Consider the following 4,850-nt stretch of genomic DNA (forward strand, 5'->3'; position numbering starts at 1 on the left):
ACAGTGTTAATCGTGTGCATATGACAGAAAAAAAAGCCAAAAACCAAAAGACAAGCAACCCAACAGAGCTTACAAATTTGGAGAAAGATGTGTAGTAAATGACATAAATGAGGAAAATGAATGATGTATTGAAGAAGTTAGTACTCGACAGGAAAGATCATCCAGGGGTTCTCCTATGTGTGGTCCTTTAATGAATCGATCGATCATATCAAATACCTGCAGACAACCAAGTGTAATACAGACAGTAGATCCTGGTTAGGCAGGGTTAATGACGTAGTGTGGTCTATACACACCACTACGAATTTAAAATGAAACCAGGATCCTCTAAGGCTGGGCTTTATGCCATGGGCTCTTGTTGTGTGTCTATGTTGTCATCTGGTTATGCAGATGTCATTCAGACCACTGTTCTGTTGGAGTTACATCATCTCCATTCTCTGGAGTTAGACAAGATAATACCTGTCCCCCCAGGACAGTGCAGATGTGGAGGGAGGGTCCTCCATGCTCTGTCAACCAGTGTTTGGATTTCCATATATTTATCGCTTGATAAGGGTCGTGGAATGGGGCATTCTGATTAACAATTAAAAGAGAATTAAAGATAGAGCTGGCATAGTAATGCATATCTTGGACCCCCAGGACTAAGACAGAGGCAGGGAGATCTCTTTAGTCTGGGGCCAGCCTGATCCACACAGTAAATTCCAGACCAGCCAGAAAAGCAGTGAGACCCTTGTCTCACACCAAAAGAAAACAAAACAAGGAGAAGAAATAGAAAGAAGCACAGATGTTCCTCAGAAGATCTGAGGACTGGCATGTGCCTGAGTCCCCACTACGTACCTAGCAGTGTGCGCAGGCTCCGTGGGTCCAGCCGTGAAAGCTGGAGCTGATGTCTATTGTCTTCAGTGATTTCAGACTCACTGAAATCTGTAACATTAGAATTACTTTCACAGTTTGGGGTTACTCCGTTCTATCTTCAGACAACATCATGGAAGTCAATGTCATCACCTCATTTCATTTCAGAGGAAGACCGGGTGAGCTAGGATCTCATTTCATAACCCAGGCTGGCCTCCACACATGGTGATTCCCCCATCTCAACTTCATTCCCAGAGTGTTGGGATTACCACTGCGTGCCATCATGTCTGCTTCATCTCCATTTCAAATGAACACACTGAGGTGAATAATACAATAATAATACTATCAATTTAAAAATCCATTTTATGATAGCATCATAATGGAAAAATGACAGGTCAAATCATGTCTATGGCATTAGGATTGATACAGCTGCCCGGCTCTACCATCTCCTTGGAGCTAAGGAAATTTGTGCTTCACAGAACAGGTAAAGGCAAGAGTAATCTATCCCAGATATAACTTCCTTTCTAGGAGAACAAGCAGCTGTCGGCCAAGTTGTTGAGGAGTGTTATGAAAAGGGGAGCTCCCAGACAAGGATGCCTGAGGTGACCTTATATTAGGGAGGAGTACAGATTCTGAAGGCACGGTGACAACTCCAATGCCAATTCCCCAGGACCAAGATCTGCTAGTGGGGAACCAGTTTCATGTTGTAGAAAGTCAAAGAGGAGAGGAAAAAGAATGGGCAGATATCCAGGCACTCATCCTATGGAAAGTTCTTCCATGTTTTCATAGGTCATGCTTGCTAGAAAGCAGTGTGCCCACATAGATGAGAAGTGACGCTGGGAGAGATGGTGCCACGCCTCACACAGACAGGACAGGTGTCACATGGCACACAGCACATGGCGGCTTCCTGGACCTAGAGCTTTGGTTAAGAACCGATGATGGACTTGGAGGGATGTGTGTGAGGTTGCTACTGACCTCGGGGCGGGGTGGGGGGTTCTTTCAGCCATCTGTTGGTAGGGAGGAATACCTCAGGAAACTGAGACACTGGCCTCAAAAAAGAAGAGTCTTCAGGATTATCTCCCAGGCACTAAGAGCCTGCTCAAATGTGCCTGCCTTTCACGGAATCTCAGAAACAATTGAAGCAAAACCACAGGATCATTTGTAATGGAGCCAAATAACACCCAAGAAACACACGTCACCTCCTGGCCACATCTATCAAATGTTCCCAGGTAATGACAACAGAGGGCCTGAATCTCCAAGGAATTTACTTTTGAGAGGAAAGGGGGAAGGGCTTCAGGGAAGTGGCATTTGGATTTGTCTATAGCTCCAATTTCCTTTCATGAATATTTCATCTACTCCGGTATTAATCATTGAGTGGTAATGGCTGTCTCCCCCGTCTCTGTCACTCAAGCAGCCTTTCCTGTCTCCTTCCCACCCCCATCACTTTTCTGCTCCTTTTATTATCTTTTCTTCATATGATTTCCTTGATTGTTTTCTTCCTTTTTTGTTCTCTACCCTTCATGCTTTGTAACAACTTAGAATCTGTCTGTCTCTCCTTCCCTTTCTCTCTCTCTCTCCTGCCCAATTTCTCATCTTTTAATCAGAGAGTTATCTAAATTCAGTGATTTCTTACCTATATGCCACATAGGCGAAGGTTTCTGGAAGATCTTAACATGTGCAGTGAATGCGCAGTGAGGCCCAGGAAGATTGTCGGTGTGTCTGTCAGTAACAACCCCAGAGAAGCCTTGCGTGGACTGCTGGCTAGGGAGCTTCATTTTACACAACATAAGCACACTCCAGTGCAGACAGTTCTGCTGGGAAATGCGTTCTCTGAGCCCTCTGTTCACTTGCTGGGGACAAGAGGGCATTTCTCATAGCAAATTCTGTCAATGTGCCTAAGGAACTGAAAAAAAAAAAGATCAGGTCAGGCAATAGGAAGGGTTCACAGAGAAAGTTGAGAGTGAATGGCCCTCTTCCCTCCCAAGAACAGGGGGAGTTTCTTGGTAGCTTCCTCTACAGTATCTGTCTGACTTGATTCCAATATCATCTTCCCTTCTCTTCCATACACAGAACCAAATTCCCCTCCCAGCTCACGCCAAGCCTGTGTTCAAATCATATTAAATGGCCAGAACGTTCTTTCACCTCTATTTTATCAAATTAAGTAACATATGCCACAAATGCCTCAAAATCTTGATAAACATTAGTCCCCAGTGTGTGATCCAGTTGTTGTCTTTTTAAAATGTTATTCCCCAAATTTTCCACTGTAAATAAGTCCTATTGTTGTAATCAGATTTCTTAAAGTTAATAGCCAACAATCACTCTATAAATCTTTGTTCGTAACCCAGTTCTCCCCCATCAATCCCAAATGAAGAAACTTCATGTTAACCTCTGCCTGCCCAGAGTTGCCACAATCTTTCGGTATCTTTTGAGTGACTATCTTAATGCAAAGAGATCGTTGTGCTTATAGTTCATGTAACTTTGGAAACCTAGACAATTGTTCCCGTTTTATACGTGAAGAAAAACAGTCTCAGCAAGAAATCCTAATATGCCGGTGTTCATATATTTAATGTCACATGCAAACCTCAACACCCACACACACACACACACATACACAGACACAGACACACACACACACACACACACACACAGACACACACACAGACACACACACACACACACAGACACACACACACAGACACACACACACACAGACACACACACACACACAGACACACACACAGACACACACACACACACAGACACACACACACACAGACACACACACACACACACACACAGACACACACAGACACACACACACACACAGACACACACACACACACAGCACACACACACACACACAGACACACAGACACACACACACACACACACACACACACACAGACACACACACACACACACACACAGGCACACACAGGCACACAGACACAGACACAGACACACACACACACAAGCACACATACACACACAGACACACAGACACACAGACACATACACACACACACAGACACACACACATACACACACACAGAGACACACACACATACACACACACAGACACACACAGGCACACAGACACACACAGGCACACACACACAGACACACACAGGCACACAGACACACACAGGCACACACACACAGACACACACACAGACACAGACACACACACAGACACACATACACACACACACACACAGACATACACACACCACACACACACCACACAGAGACACACACACACATACACACACACACACACAGACACACCACACACACACACAGAGAGAGAGAGAGAGAGAGAGAGAGAGAGAGAGAGAGAGAGAGAGAGCCCATCAAGGCTCTTCTAGTGCTTGAGCTGACAGAATGGTCTCAGAGCTTTTCTGAACACTGAAATCCAAAGGTAGATGACATAGTCTTCCAGGGAATGGATCAAATGCTGAGCCCAGGTGTGTCTCTGTGATTGATGATGTAGCATGAGCTTTCTTCCACACTAACCACTCCTAAAGATAGCAGTTTCTCTCCCTAAGTTCACTTCTTAGGTCTAGAGCACCCTGAGCAAATCTTCACAAGAACTTGTGAATAAAGTCTCCAATAAGATACTTTCCACTTTCTACTGCAATACAGAATTATTTGTGGTTAGAGCTTACCATGTCCCAAGTAAACTGGCAATCTAGGCAGTCAAGGCTGTGGCAAGACATCAAGATGACCCTGCCTCTTGTAGCATGGAAGAAACAGGCAATGTTCAGAATAAAACAACAACCAACATTATCTCGATGAAAATGTAACCTAATTCTTCCCATTTTGCATGTTAAGAATTCGCACCTCTTACCCAAGGTCATTTTGCAAATCATCCCTGGAACCCAACATGCATCAGAACTCAAACAGGATAACTTCAGTACAAGTTACTTCCTGTTATATTGCCGGAGCTGGTCCCAGAGGCCACGGCCTATAATGTAGTCCTCAGCATCTCCTGTCCTTGTGTG

General features: G+C 44.6%; 1 long non-coding RNA gene across 2 annotated transcripts; it reads right to left on the reverse strand.

The window, feature by feature from the left end:
- Positions 1-835: 835 nt before the first annotated feature.
- Positions 836-4,582, reverse strand: LOC113837454. Of its 2 annotated transcripts, none has more exons than XR_004771326.1 (3): positions 4,515-4,582; positions 2,480-2,749; positions 836-918 (listed from the first exon to the last, which is right to left on the reverse strand). It is a non-coding gene; the product is annotated as an uncharacterized LOC113837454 (long non-coding RNA). The 2 variants fall into 2 exon arrangements; XR_004771327.1 differs by lacking the exon at positions 836-918 and adding an exon at positions 926-1,162.
- Between the last annotated feature and the right edge of the window lie 268 nt (positions 4,583-4,850).

Source organism: Cricetulus griseus, chromosome 10 (assembly GCF_003668045.3).
Source record: "Cricetulus griseus strain 17A/GY chromosome 10, alternate assembly CriGri-PICRH-1.0, whole genome shotgun sequence".
Lineage (NCBI taxonomy): Eukaryota > Metazoa > Chordata > Mammalia > Rodentia > Cricetidae > Cricetulus > Cricetulus griseus.